Source organism: Lissotriton helveticus, chromosome 2_1, assembly GCF_964261635.1.
Source record: "Lissotriton helveticus chromosome 2_1, aLisHel1.1, whole genome shotgun sequence".
NCBI lineage: Eukaryota > Metazoa > Chordata > Amphibia > Caudata > Salamandridae > Lissotriton > Lissotriton helveticus.
This window is the reverse complement of record NC_136059.1, coordinates 87,075,055-87,098,551: the sequence shown is the minus strand read 5'-3', so window position 1 is coordinate 87,098,551 and position 23,497 is coordinate 87,075,055. Positions and strand designations below refer to the sequence as shown.

Sequence of the window (23,497 nt, the reverse complement as noted above, 5' to 3'; positions counted from 1 at the left end):
TCAACCACAGGAAATGACCAAAGTAATTTCAATTAAGAGCAGCGGTGAGGTTTTGAACTGCCAACATATGTGCATGGAGTCAATGATGGTCTTACATGGTACTGTCTGATAACAACGACTGATTACAACAGTAATCTGATGTAGAATGTACATGCCCCTGCATTGGTCCCAATATAACCAGTTCTCCAGTAGTTTAATAAATCCTGCATATACTATACATGTATTTGCTGATATTCATTTCTCTGCTAATTATGACCCAGTTTCATGGTCCATTTCATCCACCTAAGCTCAACTTAATAGCACATTCTACTCTCTATGGACATATTTATTAATTATATTGGGATCACTTGTTCCATGCTCATAATAATAGAAAGAGTTACAGGTACCGTACTGATACTGACAATTTAACCATTTAGTTTCATTTGCACTGTATAAAGGGCTTTTTCTTTTTCTCGTTTCTCTCTTTTTAAAAGGCAATTTAACTCTACAGAACGACCACATAGCTACCTATAGACATCACACTAATTCTACACATGATGATGTCATATGTCACATATTTACATTGGGGCCGATTCACAGAACTAATCTGAGACAAAATCCTAAACTTACTACTTTTGGAATTCACAGAAGGCATTTAGCAGTAGTAAAGTTAAGATTTTTTCTTAATTTAGGATTTGTCTTAAGTTAGGATCTTGTCTTAAGTTGAACTTAAGTTAAACTTAAGTTAAACTTAAGTTTGTCTTAAGTTTTGGTCTTAAGACAAAATCCTAACTTAAGACAAAACCCTAACTTTACTACTACTACATGCCTTCTTTGAATACCAAAAGTAGTAAGTTTAGGATATTGTCTCAGATTTGTTCTGTGAATCTGCCCCTATATGCCTGGATTACAACTAAAATGCCAACACCGTCTCGCACATAAATGAGAAATAAACACTGTCTACCTAAGATATTCATTCTGGGGTAAAAAATTTGAATTCTAGTAGACCAGGGTACCAGGCCAAGCTTCAAATGGGGTAAACAAAAGCCACTGGCTGGTGGTTTTGAAATCTGTCTTGAGCTACTGTTCCCCAACAATTTGCCCTCTCTCCCTTAGCCTGACAGAAAGCCTGGCTACTGATCATCATGTTAAGGCGCTTGGTTCCTTCTTGGAGTTATCTAGACGCGTAAAACTTGACAATTTGCGATCACACCTAAAAGTTTACAAGCACAAAAAAGCAAATTACTATGATGGACATAGCCTACTGGCAGCATGGAGTTTGTACACTTGGGAGATTGCGGTGATGTGTGAAAGATTTATGGAAACACAGGATGCTCCATGATTGCTTCTTGGCACTTTGAATTCATTATAAAATCAACAACAAATGGTTAATATTACTACATGATTCCTGCCGTATATTAGCATACCACTTGAAGTGTTATCTTGATCATCCATACAGAACTGCAGCATAGTATGTGACCAGTCATGATAATTATCCTGCACAGGAGATTTTTTTGTAATCTCTTCCAGTCTCCCATAAGATCTCTTCAAGGAGTCCACCCTGAAGCGCAAAGCAAACCTACTGGCACTTCTAATGTGTAGCCCCACCGGGAAACCTGTTCGGTGTCGTAACCTGCCGTCCCTACTGCCCCCTAGAGGTTCACCTTTGCCACTCAGATCATAAAGAATCTATGTCATTATCCCTCAGCCTTTTTCCCCGCAGGGAATCACAACGCGGTTGTTACAATGACCGCGTTGTGATTCCGCATACCATTACTCCGCAAGACGGAACAACAACTTGCGGAGGGGGGGCGCTGGATGTTCAAATAGTATAATTTACTATTCCAACTCAGTCTGTGTGGATGATACATGTAAGTGAGTAACTTATAAGTATTTACAAAATGTAGTTGATCACATCCATGTGCAAACATGCCACTAACACAGCAAGATGAAAAAAGAATGGATCAAAGATATTATTTAACAGAATCTTTAGATCACTTTCTGAGCAGAAGGATATTTGCAGCCATCTGGTGTCAAGCTGTACCGGTGCTCCAGAGTGTACGTGCCAGATTGGAGACACATTGGACATGACTGTAGGATCGCCTACCACTACTGCTTCTCCTAGCACAGTGGATCGGTGGCTTGAGCAGATATTGATTCTATATGTGCAGGGTCAATCCATATATGCACTTGAGTGCCTGGAACTAGAATTACAAGGGTTTTGAAGCAAAGGCTTGGTCTCTCCTTTTCAAAATTGCAGACCAGTTACACCAGTGTGCGCTGCACTTGCTGCAGGTGCCGAGTGATCGCCATAGAAAGCCAGCCCTTTGTCCACAGTGACAGTGACCCCACCACTATCTTGGTAGTGCAGATGAAAGGACATCGCACATGAATCCAAGACTTTATACAAAGTTCAGGGTGGTGGACAGGTAGAATTAGCTCGCGAGTATTTTAGCATATATTAAGAGATTGGAATCTGTTTTTAAACCCTCAGTTTAAAGTCACTTTCCTCCATCCAGACCATGTGACACCATGAAAAAGCTGTCCTTTGTGACACATCCACCTGATACAACATGGCCATGACGTGGTTTATTCCGCCAACCTTTACGTACCCAACCGTTACAGGTTACTTTTTGGACAATGGGACTGTTGTGTCGATCTGTCCCGACATACTCCAGGCGAGCCGACAAAATTCCTCTTCACCACTCCTGACCCATCATCTTCTCCTCCATCAAAATTACATTTCTGATTTCTAAAGAAAGTGTTCATGAGTGGAAACCATCTGGTAAAAACAGCTCACTTCTGGAAAGAGCAAAAACACATCTGAAGTCATCCACAGGATAGCCTGCTATAAAAAGCAAAACACTGAAAACCACAGAAAATGTAACCACTAACTTGAGGCTGTGGAGTGACGAGGGCAAGCCAAAATACTCTATTTTTCAATTTTGCACTGGCTTTCAAAATATTTTATTCCAACTAGTGTAGACTGTATGTTTAATTGGTTGGCATGTCCGCGTGCCAAAACCAGGACATTTCACCTGCTGGAACATTCACAGTGGTGGATAAACAGTTTTTTTCCCTGCAGGAAATTTAGGGCTGGTGATAGTGATGGAGCCCAAAGGCCCTTCCCACCATGTGTGTACGTGTGCTTTTCTCAGGCACATGAATGCAAAGGTCCAGAGCAAGAGGTGGCATGAGTGCTGCCCACGGGTATGCACAGACTCGAGAAGAGAGTGATTCGAGCTCTGTACTCAGGGAAGTTTGAGAATCGCAGGTGGGACTACTATTGAAAAAGTACCGGCAGGTGCTCTTAAAAGATGGCTTACAACTTTTTGGGGTTACACATATCAAAGCAAACCACCCCAAAGTGATGAGGAGCTTCAATCAGACTTAGGGTCTAATTTAGAGTTTAAAGGATGGACTCTTCAGTCACAAACATGACTGATATCCCATCCTCCTTTTTACCAGTGCTATGACACTTCTAATAAGGTGGACCGATGTCCGGCACATTATGATGGAGTAAACTAACAGCCAAACTCTTAATCAGTGGCAACACTGTGGTAAGGATTGCAATGAGAAAGAACGCAAATGTATTTGTCGCCTAAGTGTGCGGGTATGTCTAGACGTGGTCCCATGCTCGCCATGCCACTGGATTCAAGCTAGCCTGGCTGATGAGGGGTGATACCCTGAAACAGGTCCTATGATGCTTGTTTCCGGTCCAGGGAGGACCTGGCCTGGCAGTTCGGACTGGCAGGGTCAAGACTGATTTGCATATGGCTGATTCTAAACTGGAATGGCATGGTGAGCAAACAAATGATGGATTTAGGTCCAGATCTCTTTACTGAGGGGTGAGTGTTTGACATTGTTCAGCATTCTGTCCATCATTTGTTCTCTTTGCATTTGTCGCCCTACGTGCGTCTGGGATGCCCAGACGTGGGTCCGGTGCTCTCTGCTCCACTCTAGTCAAGCTATCCTGGCTAATGATGGGTGATACCCCAAAACCGGTCCCAGGATCCTTGTTTGCACTACAGGGAGGACCTGGCCTAGCAGTTGGGGCTGGACTGTTCCCATGGGGAGCAGGGTAATGTAAATGTAATGTAATGTGTATACTTGTAAAGCCCACTGTTGCCAGTCGGCATCCTGGCTCTGTATACCGCTGGGGAACCCGTCCTGGCTTTCCCTGTTGGATGGTCCCTGCTGGGAATCCCCAAGGTGGAGCCAGGCATCCCCGGCGTTGATGGGGCCGTTGTGGAGATTAGGCAAGCTAATGCCCAGAGTTGCCGAGTGGGACCCCTTGTTAGAGTAGGCACCGAGGCGAGAATTATCGACCCTGGTCCACGACCCTGCCGCGTCGGGAATCGAACCCTGGTCCCGGGCCGACTTCTGCTTCCGGGTCTGCCACCTCTAACCAGTGGGCCACACCCAATCCACGGTCAAGACTGATTTGCATATGGCTGGGTCCAAACTGGAATGGCTTGGGTAGCAAATAAATGATGGATTTAGGCCCAGATCTCTGTACTGGGGATGAGTGTTTGACATTGTTCAGCATGCCGTCTATCATCTGTTCTTTTTGCAAACTTTAATCAGGCTGTTTGTTTTTCATGTTTTATGAAATTTTTTCAATAGTCTAGCCTCACGTGGCGTACTCAGACATTTAAGCTGTATGAATACTTTAAAAATAAATTGTTTCTTTCCTGTTAAGTTGGAGGTGGCTGAAGATATCATTGAAGTTATGTCTGTCTATTGCATGAACAACGTAAACCTAGAGCCCCCACCTGGGGTTTTGATTGTGATCTTTGAAGGTTTGGCCCAGAGAGCTGTAACTCATCCATAGGGCAACAACTCACCACACTGCACTCGAACCGTAGGACAAGAAAACCCTACATTCCATTGCAGCCATTGGACACTAATCCACTTCAATGCATCCCAGAAATTCTGAAAACAGACACACACATGCACGCACACCCACACACACATACAGTTTTACCGAAAATCCTAGTGCACCGCATCCAGGTGTCTCGCCCAGTGGCGAGCACTGCATTCTAGAAACAGTAACCCACAATAGTGAATTATAAACGTACTAAGGGCCAGATGTACTAAAATTGGTAATATCGATTTCCAAATTGCTATGTTCTCTGAATTGCACACAAGAAATCCCTATTGCATGAAAATGGAACTTTTAAATTACTGATTGCTCGTGAGCCGCAAATTGACCTACCTCATGAATATTAATGAGGCAGGTTGCAGTTTGCGACACATAAGGAATAATAGCTATCACAGGGAAGGTGGACAGCTGGGGTTAGGAGACCTTCAATGTCTGTGATTTCTTTTAAATAAACAAATCTTTTTTCATAAATGCAACCCATTTTCCTTAAAGGGAAGCGGGATGCGTTTCAACAAACAAAAAATGAAACATTTAACTTTCATTTTTGCCTTCTCTTAAAAGTATATCTTTTTAACATTCTCAACGGAGAAAGGGTTCCTTGGGCACCTCTTCCTGCTTGCAAATGGCTTACCACCTTCTTTGAGGAGGTGGTAAAGTATTACTGTTTTGCGACTGGAATTTGGTCGCAAATCCTTAATCATAATTTAAGGAACTGGTACTTGGAAGGGACACGCCCCTCCAAATAGCGATTCCTTAAGATTTCCTAAACTCATTTAGCAATTCGATAGCATGTTACTGAATCACTAAATTCTTGTGGTACACTTGTACCAGCTAATTAGTAGTCCCGAATCCTGTGACTGAGCAAATTGCAGACTTTCCAACCACTAATTAGCTTCACACATTTGAAGCTTCTTACGTAACAGCCATGCACCGCAGGGACAGGAACCTAGAACTGTGCACTGCATCCTATGGGTACCGGTCCGCCACACTCTACTGCAGCTCATGGACATTAAAGAAGTACATTGTGCTTCCCCCTCAGTGCACAAACCCACCACACTGCTCTGCACCCTAGGAATACTAAATCAGCAATGCAGCATTCCATCTTTGAAGTGCTAATCCCTGACGTCTACTGCATAGTAAGAGCAGTAACAAAGCGCATTGCATAAACCGTAGTATGTATGTAACTATGTAAGTAGATTTGTTCACCAACAGACCACTCCACAGTTGCACGGGGGATACAGAGACTGGTTGATTGATTTTTAATTTGTCAACTCTGGGCCCGATTCACAGAACTAACTTAAGACAAAATCCTAAACTTACTACCATTTGGTATTCACATAAAGCACTTACTCATTTCGGTATTCACAGAAGTTAGGAGTCCTAACTTTAGGACTCCTAAATGCCTTCTGTGAATACCGAAAGTCTTAAAGTTAGGATTTTTCTCAGTTTAGGAGTAGTAAAGTTAGAACTCCTAACTTCGGTGAATACCGAAATGAGTAAGTGCCTTCGGTGAACACCAAAATGAGTGCTTACTGTGAATACCAAAATGGTAGTAAGTTTAGGGTTTTGTCTTAAGTTAGTTCTGTAAATCGGGCCCATCATGATTACCCAGGATTCGGGTTGAGATGAGGTTAGGCGAGGGGGTGGGAGGGGACGGGTGGGTAGTGCAGTAAATTCGAAGCAGAGTAGGAGAAGAATAATGAGTGGTGCAATACAGCATTGAGGGAGGGGTTGCAATAGCGGATGCTCTGTAGGTGAATGTAAGAGGTGGCAGGGTAGCTACAGGTACAGCCAGTGGATGAATGATAAGGGAACACCCAGTACAGCGCTGCTGATGCAAGTAAAGGTCAAGGGTGGAGGAAAAAGGGGCTCAAGATGATGCAATACAACATATGCGGGAGACGATATAACAGGTTTTCATGGCAGACCCCGGTGGGTACAGAGGACGAGGCGTGGCTGCATCATGAGCCGCAGAGTGAGTTATACTTGAGGTAGATGGCTGGGAAGGAAGCTTCATATTGCAAGTAGGGTAGGATTATAGGGGTTGGGGTGGTCTGACTGGGCCAGGTGTGTGGTGAGTGGTTATGGGGAAGGGCTCAGTTCAGCAGCATGGGATGGATTAGGTCCAGGTAGAGGCACAACAGCAGGGAGGGCCAAGACAGCATCTCAACACGTGTCTACTGCTCAAGAGGTTACACAGTGACAAGGCTGTACTTGAACCGTGTAGTCTCAAGTCGTGTTCAGAAGAGGAGCAGGGATGATGATTAACAACTACTTTTAATGGTGTGGCATTCAATGCCCATGGCATATAACAGATGTTCTGGTGTCTGTCCTTCTACTTCCTGTCATTCCTGGTCTCAGTTGTGGTGTGGCAGTGCTGCTGTGATGTTTTCATTGTCCCCGAGGTGCTTTAATGTTGGACGCCAATGAGCAGTAGGGTGCCTTTGATGATTGCCTTGTAGTCGATGCAGCAGGTCATGAAGATGGGCACAGGAAGCCAGCATAAATGTTTGAACACTGAACCTTTTGTGAGGCCTGTTGCAGGATGAGGTAGGGTTTTTATGGGTGTCTGTTTGCTCTCTGGGATGTTGGGTAGTAAATTGTGGTCTTCAGCGATGTGAGCCAGTACGAGCACATGGAGGATCAATCTTAAGTTGTCATTTGGAAGAAGTGACTTCTGTGCATACAGAAAGGGCAGTAGCTGTCAGGCGGTACATGTCTTGTACACTGCGTGCCTCCTGAAGCTGAGGTTGACCTTGATATAGAAGAACAAGGGTTGCACATTTGTGGTGTGAATTCAACTAGGTCATCTCGTTGAGCCATCCCTGAAGCTGGTGTTGCCGCTAGCTTTGGCAATAATGAAGAACTCCTGCTTGGTGGAGTTCAGTTCAAGATAGAACTTAACTTGAGCATTCAGGCTTGGATGGAGGTGGGACACCACTCCAGCTGACGATCATAGTGTAGTTAGATGTGACCATCATTCAGAACTTGGAGTCATCCACATGCTGGTGGATTTGGTGTTTTTGTACTCATAGCAGTTTCATGGTCAAGTTGAAGATCACTGGGAAGAAGATTAAACTTTTGTGGTACCCTGTATGTGACAGGGATGCATATGCGATGGGTCACAGACAGTGATGGCTGCTGCACTCTTGACTCTGGTGCGTGTGATCATTGTCTCTCAACCTGATGATCATACACGTCACATAGACTTACTACCTCCTCTAAATTGGAATTTGGAATTTTTTAATTTTTACTTTATTTCATATTTTTCTGTATCACCTCTCTACCCAAGGGTGTCATTGTGTTTTACAGTGTAACATAATTAGGGAGATAATTATCTCATTACATTGAAATGGTAGTAGAGAAACAACTGACACTTTGTCCTGCATTAACATCTAGCAACATATAAGTGGAGCAGGACAGAGGAAGTTTAGTTGGTGAGAGGCGTAGTCCAGGCTTGAGTGGCAAGGTAAACATCAAGGATGAAAACTAAGGGTAGACTGAGGAAGGAGGTAGAGGGTCATTTAAAAGAAAGGAGATAACAAATAGAATTGTGCTAAGCAGAGATCAACAGTAGGTTATTTCATGGCACTGTTCAATTTAGAAAGCAGTTAAATAGAAAGGTTTTTAGTTTTTTTTCCAGAAAATTAAGGGATCTTCATGCCATCCCATTTCTGCCGGAAGAGAGTTCCAGCGGGATGGTGCAGCGCCGGAGAAATACTGTAAATAGGCAGAATGAGTTTTCATGTTTTTGTATCACAGACTCAGGATGTCTTTGCTTCTTAGATCATTGTTGAGATCTTTATGATGGATTGAAGGTACTTTGGGCTGTGCAGACTGAATTGCTTTGAAGGTGATGCCGGCTAGTTTGAACTTGCTTCTGGCCTCAGTGGGGAGCCAGTGCTGTTCACGCATTTATAGGATGATGTGGGTGTATATACGGGTGCTTGAGACCAGGTGAGCCATGGATTGATTAAGGCTGTAAGAGGGAAGAGTGAAGATTTGGAAACTCTGGCTGCAAGGTGGGAGAACGATCTGCCGCCGGAGTTCGCTGTGTACGGTGGCAAAGGCGAGGTTGGCGGAGTGGAGCTGGCGGTTCGGGGTGTAGAAGGTGAGTCGGCTGTTGAGGTATGTCAGTCCGGTGTTGAGGAGTGCTCTGTGTGCGTGGGTGAGGAGCTTGAAGGTGATCCTCTTGTTGACGGGAAGCCAGTGCAGGTCTTTTAGGTAGGGTGTGATGTGGCTACGGTGAGGGATGTCGAGGATCAAGCGTGCGGAGGCGTTCTGTATTCGTTGTAGTCGTTTCAGGAGTTTTGCCGAGGCTCCTGCGTAGAGGGAATTGCCGTAGTCTAGCCTGCTGCTGGCCTGGGTGACCGTTCTTCTTGTTTCGGTGGGGATCAACCTGTAGATGAGCATGTAACCCGAGCATGCAGAGGGTGTTGAAGCAGGAGGACGAGACGGCGTGACCTGCTTGGTCATGGAGAGTGTTGAGTAGAGGATGAAATCTAGGTTGTGAGCGTGGTCGGTGGGTGTTGGTGCTGCTCCCAGTGTGGTTGGCCACCAGGAGTTGTCCCATGCCGAGGGAGTGGAGCCGAGGATGAGGACTTCCGTCTTGTCTGAGTTCAGCTTCAGGCGGCTAATCTTCATCCACTCTGCGACGGCTCTCATTCCTTTGTGAAGGTTGGTTTTGGCGGTGAGGTGGTCCTTGGTGAGGGACAGGATCAGCTGGGTTTCATCGGCATAGGCGATGATGTTGAGTTTGTGTAGTCGGGCGACGTGAGCGAGTGGCGCCTTGTAGATGTTGAACAATGTTGGGCTGAGGGACGAGCCTTGGGGTACGCCACAGATGATCTCGGTTGCTTCGTACTGGAAAGGGGGAGGCGGACGCTCTGGGTTCTGCCGGAGAGGAAGGAGGTAGTCCAGTCCAGTGCTTTGTCTCAGATTCCGGCATTGTGGGGGGTGTGCGTAGTGTGCGGTGGCAGACAGTGTCGAAGGCGGCTGACAGGTTCAGGAGGATGAGGACCGCGGTTTTGCCGTTGTATAGTAGGATACTGATGTCATCTGTGGCAGTGATGAGGGCAGTTTCAGTGCTGTGGTTGCTACGGAACCCGGACTGAGACGGATCCAGGATGCTGTTCTCCTTGAGGTAGCGGGTCAGTTGTCTGTTGATGGTCTTCTTGATGACCTTCGCTGGGAATGGGAGCAGGGAGATGGGTCGGAAGGTCTTGAGGTCTTTGGGGTCCACCTTTGGTTTTTTGAGAAAGGCGTTGATTTTGGCGTGCTTCCAGCTTTCCGGGAATGTTGCGGTCTTGAAGGAGATGTTGATTTCCTTGCGGAGATGGGGTGCGATGGTGGGGCTGACTTTGTCGAAAATGTTGTGTGGGCATGGGTCTGACGTAGAGCCGGAGTGGATGGGGTTCATGGTTTTGATGGTGTCGTCGTCGTTTATGTTGGTCCAGGCGAGCAGGGGGTTGGTGAGGAGGTTGGTTGTGAGGTCGGAGGTCTCGGTGATTGTCCGGGCAGTCAGGGTGTTGAAGCTGTCGTGGATGTGTGTGATCTTGTGGTGGAAGAAGGTGGCGAGGGCGTCGCACAGGTCATGCGAGGCTGGGATGTCGTTTGTGTTGAGGTGGTGTTTGAGAGTTCCTTCACGATGTTGAAGAGCTCTTTGCTGTTGTGTGCATTGTTGTCTAGGTGGTCTTCGAAGGAGGCCCTTTTGGCGGTTCTGATGAGTTGATGATGTTGGTGTATGGCGCTCTTGTGGGATGTGTATCTGTCCGGTGTCTGTTCGCAGTGCCATTTCTTCTCTAGTTGTCGGCTGGTTTGCTTGGAGGCTTTATGGTCCGTGGTGAACCAGCTTGCTTTCTTGTTGTTGTGTCTGTTGGAGGGTTTCTTTAGCCGAGTGAGGGAGTTGGCGCAGTCGTTGATCTACTGTCTAAGGTTGCTGGCGGCGGGCGGCTGTGTCATGTACGGTGGGGTTGATGGGTGGGGTTAGGGTGAGGTCGGTGTTTAGCTTGTCTTCGGTGACTTTGCCCACAGCATCGGCGAGGGATCTGTTAGGTGCTGTGGTGCATGGTGCGTGGTGGGTTTAGTGACTACAATTGGAACTTCATCAGGCTCCAAAGCGCCAGACAATAGTTATTATCATTTTATTTTTCCATTTGTTCAGTGGGGCAACGCTCCTCCGCCTTTGCCGAGGAGCCTCCACTGACAGAAGGATAGCAAAGGCCTACATAGAGAAAGACATTAGTCCACAGTTCTGCTCTGTAGAAGTGATACCTAATTCTTGAAAGATGTTTTTGAATGAGGACCCATATTTGTTTCCTAAATTTTCTCTGGTTTCACACTGAAATTGCTTCCCAGCAAGGGGCTACTGACACCACCACACCAGCTCATGAGACTTTCTGGTGGTGAACTATTTACATTTTTTCAAAGTCTGCGCTACTGCCTTAGCCATCCACTCAGCAATAATATTTTGGTTGCCGAGCAACAGAAACAGGCAGACAGCTGAGACCCATATCCTGTCTCTCCCATTGCAGATCTCTGGTTAATATGATGGATGCTGTGTGGGTGGACATGTGTGTGGGTGGACATGCGCAGTCTCTCGGTTAAATAACACAGGCCTTTTTGGGACCACAAGGTGAAACTTTTACGCAACCCAAAAATTTGACCAGCAGGGCATCATTTAGGGCTAGCAACTCCTACCTTATGAACTAACCTAGCAATCTTTTGAAGTAAGAATACCTTTAGTTAGTAGTTTTATTTGCTGATTGTCTATGGTTGTACCCCCTCAGTGTTTGTTAACATGCTATGATATGACTTTCTGAGGCGTGAAGAGGGATCTCCAGGTGTGTGATGTCACTTTCCCTTTAATTTTATACCACTTTGACCAGAGTTTATCGACTTCTGTTCCCCAACACTTCTAATTAAAAATGTGAGTGCCTTATTTTCTGCTAGTGAAAAATGATTGTATTGCAACATTCATATTCCAAGATCAGGTGCATCAAATGGGGTTTACTTTTTGATATGAGTCATGTCCAAGTAAGAAAGAGAGAGAGAAGAGGTAGAAAGTGTATATATATATATATATATATATATACATATATATATATATATATATACATATATATATATATATATATGTGTGTGTGTGTGCGCGTGCGTGTGCGCACATGTGTGTGAGTGTGTGTATGCAGTAGTGTGTGTGCATGTGTTTGTGTATGTTGGTGTGCGTGCATGTATGTATATGTGCATGCTGGGGTGTGTACATATGTGTGTATGTGTTTGTGCATGTTGGTTTGTGCGCAAGCGTTTGTGTGTCTACATGCTTTTGTGTACGTCTGTGTGTATGCACGTGTGTACACGTGTGTGCTTATGTGTGCCTCTTTGTGTGTGTATGTGTGTGTGTGTGCTCACGCACGTGTGTGAATGCATGAATGAATCAATGATCTTGTCAGGGATTGATTAAGTGAGGCATTGAGTCATTGAGTCATGAACCAGTTAGGCCAATGCTGTACTTGAAGTACCCCGACGATTGAAAAGAAACTGAAAACCCAAAACAGAAGTGGAATTTCATCAGAAAGATGTGGGGCGTGTAGGAGGCAAGGCTCGTCAAACGCATGACCTCTGACCTGTTCGTCGGTTTTCATCCATCAGCCTCAAGTAAGCTCACAGCATGTCTTCTTGTGTGAGGAGCTCTGGTTGAGTTGTAAATCCTACGGTGACAAAGTCATCGCATCCTTGAAGTACAACCAGTGAACAGGACTGCTGCACTGCAGGGGACAGAGCCAGGCTCCTGACCTCTGCCACCATCCTGGGCCACAGCATCCTGAATCCACAGTCCAGGTCTGAATTGCCTCTTGCTAGTGGTCCCTACCATTATCAGTCCCAAGTGGACATCAAAAGGAGTGCTTGTGAGACAACAGGTGCTTCGGGCCTTGGCCTTTCCTTTTAGTTCCTCCTACAGGCTCACACCCTAGGAGTGGACGTTGGAAATAAACTAATAGGTGTGACCCCTTTCACTTGCTTGAGTGGGAGTCCGTCCTTTCCTCAGGATTCGGGGTTCATTCCATCAGCCGGGGTTGTGACCGTAAGGCGGCGGGAGAGGATGTCTCGATGCTGGTGGTGTTTTCCACAGTGAAGTGTGCTCTCCCAGAGTCTGAGTTCTTTGTGTAGGACCAGCACCACCTCTCCTTCTACACTCCCACCAGACATCTCCGCTCCACCCAACTCGCCCTGGCCACCGTCCCATGGATCCTCAAGACCACATCTGGAAGAAGTTCTGTAGTAGGGGATCTCTGTGTATAGTCATAATCTAGTGAATAGTCCCGCCCATGTGCCTGGACCCCGAAGCAATCAAAAATAATCTCTTAAGCTGTCTTCTTTGCAGTCCTGCATAGATACTTAAGAGAGAATTAAGACAAATAATGCAGCCTAACATATACAATGCTACAAAGGCCACCACTTCATCTAAACAGTGAAAAGGATAGCCCACCATGTCCGGTTTAACACTTTTTACCAAGTGTTCCTCACAGGGAAAACTCCCCTTCACGTAAATCCTTGAAATGATAGAGAGGAAGGGTTGGACAGACAAGCCCCCATAGGCTGCCATTATGTGTCTTGAAAAGGGATACCGTGCCTTTAAGGAACTCTCCAGATACCCTCTGTGTCCCAGGATGCACAGCCAAAGCCCTTTTACTTTCAGTTATTTTTCCGGCTCCTGCTAGCAGGACCCTGGAGCATTGAGCTCTCCCTTTTTGGTTTTTTTTTCTTCAATTTTGGCACTTTTTAAGTGTTTAGAGTGTTTCACTCGACGTCTGGGGTCTTCTTCTTCCTTCTGCTGTGGTTTTGGGGCAGTTTTGCACACTCTTTCTGTCGAATATGCCTGCCTTATTCGATAAGTGCCCTGAGTGTGCCAGGAAGAAGGCCAAATCGGACCCCCACAGAGTATGCATACTCTGTCTCCCTTCCTCCCATGTCCCAGAAGACTGTGAGATTTGTCAATCTTTCTCCAGGAGGACCCTGCGTGACAGGGAGAAGATTCGGCTCCAAGGACTGGAGCAGAGGAAACATCAGGAACGAGGTGGGTCTGGGCATGGAGGAACCTCGTCCTCTGCCCGTGCTTTGGCCTCTGGGGGGCTCCCCAGTCAAGATAAGGCCAGGAAAAGGCACAGATCTCCCTCGACGGCGATAGCGGCGAGGTCGGCGTCGAGAGGGATGACCACCATCTGCTCCCCATCGACCCAGGGCTCTGGGTTGAAGAGACGTCGCCGTTCGATGTCGAGGGGACTGACGTCGAGACCTCGGACGAGGTCGAGGTCGACGTCCAGGGCTTCATCGGCGTCGAGACACCATCGACGTCGGGATGAGTCCAGGAGGCACCGGCGCTCGCCGTCGAGGCGACACCGCCGTTCGCCGTCGAGGTTGACTCGACGTTCGACGTCGAGGTGAAGAAAGTCGACGTCGAGGGATGTATCGGCGTTGAGGCGTTCGACGTCGAGGAAGGAGAAATCAACGTCATGGGCCAGGACTGTGTCCTCGGCCTCAGTGGTCAGCCTGTCTTCTGTATCCACGAGCCCCCGGTCGCGGCGGCGCCGGCGCTCGTCTGAAAAGAGGGCAGCCTCGAGAACATCCTCGTCAAGGCCTGCGCAGAAGAAGAAAAGGAGAGTGGTTAGGTCTTCGGACTCTGAATATTCTCAGACCTATTCGCCTTCTAGGCCCAGGAAGCCTACGCCTCCTACATTACCTAAGGAGAATCCTCTTCCTACTCCCCCTCGTCCTCCAACTCCTCCTCCGCCTCCTCCTCCACCTCATCATCTTCCTCCTCCTCCTACAACGCGGCTTCCTCCATGGTCTCTATCTCTGCCGCGCTTCCCGTCGCCGCCTACGGGGCCTCCACAGCCTAGGATTCCGGTCCTGCCTCCGCAGATTCCGCCTCCTGTACGGCCAGTGGTCTAGGTCACGGTCCAGAAGGAGGCACCGATCAAGGAGTGACCGTCGGTCTTCGACGCGGTCCCGGCATCGTTACCGGAGGGACAGGTCAAGGTCCCGTAATACGGACTCTTCCAGTGCCCGGGGATATTCGTCCACCTTATCAGAGTCACCCCATACGAGAGTGTCACCGGTGGATGACATCGTATAGTTTCAGGAGGTGTTATTGAGAGAGGCAGCGAAGCGGGGGATGACTCTAACGGTACCAACACCTTCTACATCGGTAATTTCCGAGACCTTACACTAGCGGCAGTTGTCTCGACCCTTGTTGCCCTTGGTGCCAGGGCTGGAGAAACCGGCTATAGAGCTCTTCTTGACTCCGGCGTCAACGAAATCCGCTCCTTCCCTGCTGCAGAAAAAGTACAGGCTCTCTGACTCCGATCCAGCATTCCTTCGATCCGGTGCCGGATTCGGTGATCGTCACTGCAGCCAGGATGCAGCACGCTACTGCCCCGTCTTCTACGGTGCCTCTGGATAAGGAGAGCCATCAGATGGACTCAGCGGGATGAAAAGTCTGCGGTACAGCTGCTACTTCCATGAAAGCCGCTAATGCCGCGGCTCTCTTGGGTCGGTATGACCGGTCTTTGTGGGAGTCTCTGCAGCAGTTTCTGGAGCATATTCCTAGGGACAGAAGGGAGGACTTCCAGGAAATCATCAGTGAGGGCATGATGGTATCCAATCAGGTTATCACCTCGGCTACAGATTCCTCTCTCTTGGCGTCTCAAGGATACTGCCATGGGATTAATCTGAGGCGCCATGCCTGGTTGCGCCTGACATCGCTGAAACCAGAGCTGCAGCAGAGAGTCGCCAACTTGCACTTAAACATGTCCAAGTCTGTTCCGATGCCTGTCCAGTGCCTACAGTACTTGGGAGCCTCCATCGATACTCTTTCAGCAAGCGTGTCTCCTTTGGAGGAGAGACGCTTATCGATCCTTCGGAAGGCTCAGGCTCTCATAGCTGTTCCATCTACAACAGTGAGGACGGTGTCCTCTCTACTGGGGTCGATGGCCTCTTGCATCTTCCTCACGCCACATGCACGCCTCCACATGAGACCGTTTCAGGAATGTCTGGAGGATAAGTGGGACCAGAAGCGGGGGAGCTGGGATGACAGGGTCAAGCTGTCCCTCCACGCTCAACAGTCCTTGAGATGGTGGTGCTCCGCAGAGAATCTCCTCAAGGGGGTTCCATTCCACAAGGACATTCCCATTCAGACTGTCGTCACGCATGCTTCTCTCCACGGCTGGGGAGCGCATTCAGACCATCTACAGATCCAGGGAGCGTGGTCCCTGGCGGAATCCACGTATCACATCAATTTCCTGGAACTCAGAGCTGTTCACTTGGCGCTGAAGGCCTTTCATCCGTTCTTCCAGACCAACTCCTTGCTTGTGCAGACGGACAATACGACCACAATGTATTACCTCAACAAGCAGGGGGGCTCGAGATCGCGCACACTGTCACAGGAAGCGCAGGCGATCTGGCACTGGCTACTAGCCAGAGGACTGATGATAACGGCTACCCATCTGCCAGGTGTGCAGAATGCTCAGGCGGACGCACTAAGCAGGCTGGTGCAAGAAAACCACGAGTGGGTTCTAAACAACGAAGTGCTTGGAGACATTTTCGATAGGTGGGGCACTCCGGACGTAGATCTGTTCGCCACCGTCGAAAACAGAAAATGCCGAGACTTGGCCTCCAGGTATTACCAACCGGGGACCCTGGGGAACGCGCTATTGATCAGCTGGTCGAACAGCTTTCTGTACGCTTTTCCACCCATTCCCCTGATTCTGGCGGTGCTCATCAAGCTGTCTCAATCCAGAGCACGGATGATCCTCATTGCTCCGGAGTGGCCCCGACAGTGGTGGTTCACGGACCTGCTTCACCGGTCTCTCCTACCCCACATGCGACTGCCGTGTCGGCCGGACCTTTTCACAAAGTTCGGGGGGCAGATGGTGCACCCCAACCTCTCATCGTTGAGTTTGGCGGCATGGCTCCTGAGATAGTGCAATATGGACACTTGAATCTCCCTGAAGACTGTATGACTATACTTAAGGAAGCTAAGAGACCCTCCACTAGGACTTCCAAGTGGAAGAGGTTCTGCATCTGGTGCACTTCCAAGCATTATGATCCGACAACTTGCAAGGAAGACGTCATCCTTCCATACTTTTTGCATTTGGCTCAGTCTGGCCTTAATTTTCATTCTATTAAGGTTCACCTCGCAGCATTGACTGCGTATAGGAAATGCCCTTCACAGACATCCTTCTTCCAGATCCCTGTGATTAAAGATTTTTTGGAAGGATTGAAGAAAGTGTTTCCTCCTGTCCGGCGTCCTTCACCATCATGGGAGCTGAATGTGGCGCTGTCCAGGTTGATCAAGGAGCCTTTTGAACCCATCCATAAGGCTTCTCTGCAGCACTTGTCATGCAAGGCGGCCTTCCTTGTGGCCATTACATCGGCCCGCAGGGTGAGTGAAATTCAGGCGTTGTGTTGCCAAGAACCTTATACTTTATTTCATGCTGCTAAGGTTGTAATGCGTACTCACCCTAAGTTCCTTCCTAAGGTGATTTCTGATTTCCATGTCAATCAGACCATAATTTTACCTACGTTTTTCCAGAATCCTTCCACTCCAGCGGAAAGGTTTCTCCATTCCCTGGATGTCAGAAGGGTGTTGAAATTATACTTGGATAAGACCAAGGACATTCGTAGGTCAGACCAATTGTTTGTCAATTACGGTTCGGTCAGGACTGGTCTTGCCACCTCAAAACAGTCCATCTCTAGGTGGATTGTGTCCTGTATCCAGTTATGTTACCAGGAGGCTAACAAGACCTTAGGGGGTAAGCCTAAGGTTCATTCTACCAGAGGCAAAGCAGCTACAACAGCTTTGCTTCGTAATGTTCCCATTGCAGAGATCTGCAGGGCTGCCACTTGGAAGTCGGTCCAAACCTTTGTTAAGCATTACTGTCTGGATTCTGATGCCAGAGCAGATGCTCAGGTTGGGCAGGTTTCGTTGAGAAATCTGTTTGCACAATAGAGGTGTTGTCTGTTTTTCTCCACCGCAGGGCCTGGCTTTTCGACTAAACTGCAGGTCCCCGCCCCCCACAGCACCTTGAGGCCCTAACGGGTGAGCAGTCACGCTATACAAGAAACAGGATTGTTTGATTGAACCCCTGAATTTATGGGTTCTGCTCACTGTGGGCCGGATTCACAAACGGTCTCTGCACTGGTGGCGTAGGCCCCACAGGTGTAGTGTTGGCCTCGCGCTCATGGCGGGACCTCCACAGAGAGAAACTGCAATGTTGAGGTCCCGCTACATGTGTAGCGCAATGAGACTGACCCACCCACCCCCCACCATGACTGCCGGGCTTCTGCCACGAGTGCGGCCCCCCACGTCTGCGGGGCTACTGCTACACATGCTGCGGCCCTTTGTGAATCGGGTCCTCAGTTTCTAGTGGGAGAATAAATGCTACTCAGTTTGACAAGAAATATGAATCGCTTATAGATCTGTTCATGAAGAGTGTCACTTCCCAGCGGTCCCTTCTCCAGGAGTCTGCAGGCTGTGAAGAGGCAGAGGTTGGAGTCCAGGCGGTGAAGGGCGGCCCCCAGCCAGCATCCTTCGAACCCCTCCCCGTGTGCGTGGACGGATGTTGTAGTCAGATCAGAAGAGTTCAGTTTGCAGAGTTCTCATGAAGATGAAGTAGTTTGGTTGAGCCTCAGGCTTGGATTTAAAGAGTCCACAGCCTCGAGCCCTGGACTCCGAAGTCTCCTCCCCTCCGTGTCAGTCATTTCATATCATGTTGGGAGATGAGGGACGCCATTTTCTTGGGCAGTTTCGAGGTTAGTTCGTAGGGGGAGTGTGTCAATGTATCTTGAGCTGAACAGGACTTTTGTGCTGGTCAGAAGACTTTACATTTCAGCATCTCATTGGCAGAGTGCCAATGGGGCTCTCTCAAGCGAGGTAAAATGTAGTGTATTTTGTAAAGCGCACAGCTGCCCTAACGGGGCGTCCCGGCGCTGTATAATGCTGTGGAACCCTTCCTGGCTCTCCCTGTGAGATGCCTTTCCTGGGCACCCCCAAGGTGAAGCCAGGCATCCCAGTGTTGTAGGGGCCGTTGTGGAGATTAAGCAAGCTATTGCCCAGAGTTGCAGCGTGGGACCCATGATTAGAATAGGTGCCGATGCGAGAATTATCGAGTCCGCGGACATTGAGCCCAAGACCCTGCCGCGTCGGGACTTGAACCCTGGTCCCGGGCCTGATCTCTGCTTCAGAGTCTGCCGCTCTAACCAGTGAGCCACAGTTCTCCAAAATCCGGTCTTGCACATCCATGCACACCCCTGCATGTTCAACCCACCTGATCTCCAAGCTTTGCATCCTGCATGTATGTTTCTGGTGTCCATTCTTAAACGTTCTCGCTGTGGTCTCACCGCGGCATTACCCGGCCATGGCGTTAACTGATGGAAATTCTCCCCAAACTAATAATCATTATTTTCAAATGACCCCATCAAAGAAGGGTATTCCTCAATATGCCAAGGATGGGTACCAGTTGTCAGGGCAACCATTAAACCAGAGATAGCCGCAGTAATGCCAAGGGGAACCACAATGTGCTTAAGAGATCCCCCTTATGCCAGAGCCAGCATGATGCCAGGCATGGTCACAGTTATGCCAAAGATGCCCACAGTATGCAAAGGAAAGACACGTTAGGTTAACTGTGGCCACGGTAGTAGAAGGACGGATAAAACATATGTCATGGAGGAGAAGTGTGGCTCACTGGTTAGAGGAGGCAGACCTGGAAGCAGAGGTCAGCCCGGGACCAGGGTTCAATTCCCGGCTCGGCGGGGTCTTGAGTCCTAAAATGTCCATGGACTCGACAATTCTCGCTCCGGTGCCTACTCGATTCACGGGTTCACACTCTGCAACTCTGGGCAATAGCTTGCTTAATCTCCACAACGGCCCCTCGCGGTGGGATGCCTGGCTTTCACCTTGCGGATACCCTGCCGGGGTTATCTCACAGGGGAATACCAGGATGGGTTCCCTAAGCAAGCGCTTAGAAACCGCTTGGTGATTTGCGCTATATAAATTCCTGTACATGTAATGTCAGGGGGACTATTGTGCCAAACATTACCAGATGAATGGAAAGGTGGCCCTCAACAAAGCATGAGTGGGCACCATGCACGGAGGCCACCATTTGCCAGTTATGGCCAAATTTTTGACAAGAATACCCTTGGCAAGTCAGTAATTGAAACCTCGTGCCAGGGCGAGCATAAGGGAAGGAATGGGTGGAAATAATTCCAGGGATACTCAAGACATACTTCAAAAGGCGATCTGACCCCAGGGCCACCGTCATACTGTATGCCCACGACTGCCACGGAAGTCCACCGTGAAGCCACAGATGTCCACAACATGTCAAGCTGAGCTATTGTGTGTCAGGAGCGTGATGATGCCACCAGCTGTGGGCACAGTGATGGCTCTGGGCCCCACAGCATGTCAAAGGTGGCGCTTTATCCCAGGGCTAGCATAGCTCCAGACGTGGCCTGAACTTTTGAGGCAAGTCAATAAAGGTGACTAGACATGAACTTCTCACACAACCATGCAGAACCCTTTACATACAAGAAAACACATAGCCACTTGTGTGCTAGCACACGTGCACACACATATGTACACGCAGACACACGCACCTATAGACCTGTCAATCAGCAGGGGCGGGACCAGTACAAAGACCTCCACAAGTCCTTCAGTCACTTCAAACATACTATAAACTGCTCTAAATACCTCTATCTTTGCCAGTGACACTCTTCTCTTGTTCACTCGTGTTTATTTCTTTTCATTTGCTTCTCTTTCTCAGCCTCTATTTCTATTATTTAGGTTTTTTCTGATTTGTTTTTGTTCCTTTTTTATTTTACACAGGATTATGCATATACAGACGCGCACATTCACACACATTCACTCTCTTTAATTTTTCTTTGTTTCTCCCTTCGGTTTCCATGTCATTTCCCTTCGTTCTATTTTGTTTTGTTCGATTAATATCTCTGGTTTACCCCATTCCCGTTTTCCCACCTGAGCACATTTCCTGTGGTTCCGGAAGTCGCTGAGCACGTGGTGCTGTGAACTCCCGGGTTTGATCTATGACGTATCCTCTCCTCTTCCCGCAGGGGCGGGGCCAGCAGCAGTGACCACGCACGCGGTGCTGTTCCCCAGGGGTGGGGGCTTCTGGAGAGCGTTTCGCCAGTGGCGGACCCTGGCTCGTTGCCCTCCTAGTCTTGCAGTCCTGCGGGCAGCTTTAGGGCTCCCTGGGGTCTGTCCCATTGGTTCATGGCCCAATGCTGCCCACGTGCTGCTGCTGTAAGAGGCTCTTGAGTTATTAGGCCGTATTTCTTCCACGTGGGCATCCATCCGCGGTGTCCTTGCTTCCCAAAGCGTCCCTACTGTGCAATAGAAAAGAGGCATTGCCTGCAGTGATCTATGGACCGCAAGAACCCCCTGCAGTTCTCATCAGCACACGACAAGGAGTCCTTCTAACCGCGTGTTCTGCTCACCGCGTACACTGGTGGTCAGCGAGGTTAGCAGTCAGGGGCAATGGGATGTCTATAGCCCGGGCCACTGGAATTATCACCCAGATTCATCAAGCCAAAATCGGCTTGCAAAGGGCCAGATTCTGAGAATCTGGCCCTTTGCGAGCGCTATTTTTGCATTTAGGATTCATCATCCCAAATGCAAAAATGGCAATTCTAGAAATCGCTAAATTGCGAATAATTGCATTTAAGGAATCTTAATTTGAGATTCCTTAAATGCAATTCAGGAACCATTTTAAAATTGCGAATTCGCAATCTGGGGCCGCTATTTACCGCGAAGTCTAACTACGTGGTAAAGAGCAAAAACGTTGAAAAATGCACTTTAGTGCATATTTCTAAGTTGTATGTTACACACACATGTCCTTGGGACATGTGTGTGCGCAGCACCAGTGAACATTACCATTTCAGGGGTGCTGCAGGGTGTCCTTTGGACACCCTGGCACCCTTGAAATCGCTTCCTTATTTGCGATTCGCTAATTGCTGATCGCAAATAAGGAATGACTCCCCATTCATTCCTATGGGCCATTAGGAATGAATGGGTAAGCCATTCCTTATTTGCGATTCGCAATTAGCGAATCGCAAATAAGGAAGCAGTAGAAATCGCAAAAAAACATTGCGATTTCTACATGCATCCCGTTTTGCGAGTCTTTAATAGCGATTCCTTAAAAATCGCTATTAAGGACTCGCAAAACAGGACTTTGATGAATCTGGGGGTATGTCATTCTGTGGCTGCTGCGACTTCCGCATAATTAGAGATTTGCCACAGCTGCCACTTAATCCATCATCTTCCACATAATCTGCTGATTTTTAACAGAAAATACATTTGTTTCTGGTTAAAATGTTTCAAAAGTTACTAAAAACGAAGCGACGTGTTGTTGTGCTGTGGAAGGCCTGTTTATTGGTATATTATTGTGTTAAACTGGTACCAAAGAGTTAAAGAAAATACACAGGCAGTGTCAACAACCGTAAAAATCGAAAAATAATACAGTAATACTATCAGAAAATATGCTACATAAATCGTTTTTTTCTTTCCGTATAATATACTCAACCCTGGTGCATAATGTTGGCCCTCCCCTGCCGCATAATTCCAGTATCTCTGTCTATAGTTGCTGCCCCCTACACCTTTCCTTATATACATGAGGAGCTCAGATCAGGCTGGCTGCTCACTCTGAGGCACATGGAGGGCATCTTTCGAGTGGTCAGACTTTGACCATCTCCGAGTAATGCTTTAGGTGAAGAGTAAAAGTAAATTACTAGATTCATTCTCCTACTCACACATGTATATCCTCTTACACATACAGTTGTTAACTATCTATGGGCCCTTGTAGGTGGCTCATTACCGGTCGGTAAACCCGAAAATTCGGTAAATTTCAGGCTTACCGACCGGTATTGAGCCATTTACCATGTAGGTGTTGATTCGGTAAATACCGAATCTGTATTTACTGATTCTGTATTTACCAAATCATAATTTACCGATTCAGTATTTACCGAATCGGTAAATGGCATGTAGGAAGCACATTTGTGAGTGCTCATGTGCTTTAAGGATTCGTTATTTACCATCAACTATAAGTTGGTGGTAAATAACGAATACCTTTGAAAATGAAAATCTGTGCATTTTCAACTGTGCCATGTGGCAGACATACATGCCCATAGGGCATGTATGTCTGCCACATGTGCACACAAGCACGATTCAGGGGTGCAACAGGGTGTCAAAGTGACACCCTGGCACCCTTGAATGTGTTCCCCATTTTGTATTTACTGATTCAGTAATTGCCATTCATTCCTATGGGCCTCCAGGCCCATAGGAATGAATGGCAATTACCTAATCAGTAAATACCGATTCGGTAAATACCCAATCTTACCGATGCGGTAATACTTACCGAATATTTAGCTACATAGCATTTACCGATTCTAGAATACCGAATCGGTAAATGTACTTTACCTACATCTGGCCCTATATGCGGTAGTGTTGATTTTCATCACAAAGTATGGCTCATAACCCCTTTCCTGGCATTATGAAAAAACTCAGTAGATGAGCCCGAGTAGAAAACATGGCATTGGGAATGCACCTCCTTTTCCATAATGTGC

General features: G+C 47.7%; 1 protein-coding gene across 1 annotated transcript in view; it reads left to right on the top strand.

The window, feature by feature from the left end:
• The window catches only part of DYSF (dysferlin), a 1,004,398-nt gene that overhangs the window by 531,162 nt on the left and 449,739 nt on the right, over positions 1-23,497 (top strand). The window lies entirely within an intron of this gene.